This window comes from Terrapene carolina, unplaced genomic scaffold (genome assembly GCF_002925995.2).
Source record: "Terrapene carolina triunguis isolate 2854851 unplaced genomic scaffold, T_m_triunguis-2.0 Scaffold543, whole genome shotgun sequence".
Classification (NCBI taxonomy): Eukaryota; Metazoa; Chordata; order Testudines; family Emydidae; genus Terrapene; species Terrapene triunguis.
In genome coordinates this window covers 601-1,864 of record NW_020664894.1, presented here as the reverse complement: position 1 = coordinate 1,864, position 1,264 = coordinate 601, and the positions used below count along the sequence as shown (strand labels likewise).

Sequence of the window (1,264 nt, the reverse complement as noted above, 5' to 3'; positions counted from 1 at the left end):
TGGCTGTTGGGGAAACCGGTTTCTCTGCTTCCTTGCTGTGAGCTATCTTCATTGTCCTCAACATCATCTTCCTCGTATCCCGAACCCACTTCCCTGTTGGGTGATTCTCCACTGATGGAGTCAAATCACACGGTTGGGGTAGTGGTGGCTGCACCCCCTAGCATCGCATGCAGCTCCGCATAGAAGCGGCATGTTTGCGGCTCTGCCCCGGACCTTCCATTTGCCTCTCTGGCTTTGTGGTAGGCTTGCCTTAGCTCCTTAATTTTCACGTGGCACTGCTGTGTGTCCCTGTTATGGCCTCTGTCCTTCATGGCCTTGGAGACCTTTTCTAATATTTTGCCATTTCATTTACTGCTACGGAGTTCAGCCAGCACTGATTCATCTCCCCATATGGCGAGCAGATCCCGTACCTCCCATTCGGTCCATGCTGGAGCTCTTTTGCGATCCTGGGACTCCATCATGGTTACCTGTGCTGATGAGCTCTGCGTGGTCACCTGTGCTCTCCACGCTGGGCAAACAGGAAATGAAATTCAAAAGTTCATGGGGCTTTTCCTGTCTACCTGGTCAGTGCATCTGAGTTGAGAGTGCTGTCCAGAGCGGTCACAAAGAAGCACTGTGGGATAGCTCCTGGAGGCCAAAAACGTCGAATTCCGTCCACACTACCCCAATCCGACCCGCAAAGGCCGATTTTAGTGCTAATCCCCTCATTGGAGGTGGAGTAAAGAAACCGGTTTAAAGGGCCCTTTAAGTCGAAAAAAAGGGCTTTCGTCGTGTGGACGTGTCCAGGCTTAATTCGATTTAATGCTGCTAAATTTGACCTAAACTCGTAGTGTAGACCAGGCCTTAGCCACCTTAATGTTCTTTTAAAGTAGTTTTTACTCTGTGTCTTCTATCCTAATACCTACCACTAGAGGGCAGCACTGGTTCTCTTTGGTGCCCCCCAATCAGCGTGCGACCTACATTGGCTGCTGGAATATCCGACACTGCCCCCTTCATTGCCCCCTGGTGGTGGAACAGAAGGTTCCGCACTGGGCCGGAGATACATTATTAGGGAAAGATGCTTTAGGGACCCCCGCCCCCTTTCCCTGCTAGGAGATCTCAAGGTTCACAGCACTGGGTGCCTGGTCCTTCGCTCACGAGAGCACCTTGTAATGGCAAAGGCGGGAACAGTGGCCTTGTCGTTCTCTAGTACAAAGCATTGAAACCGGCCCACTCAGGGGTAACCCAGGAGGCCCCGGGTTTCCAGACAAGTCCTCGTCCCTCA

The 1,264-nt window shown here is 52.1% G+C and overlaps 1 pseudogene; it reads right to left on the bottom strand.

The window, feature by feature from the left end:
- Positions 1 to 996, bottom strand: part of LOC112112653 — a 3,035-nt pseudogene extending 2,039 nt beyond the window's left edge.
- Positions 997 to 1,264: the final 268 nt, after the last annotated feature.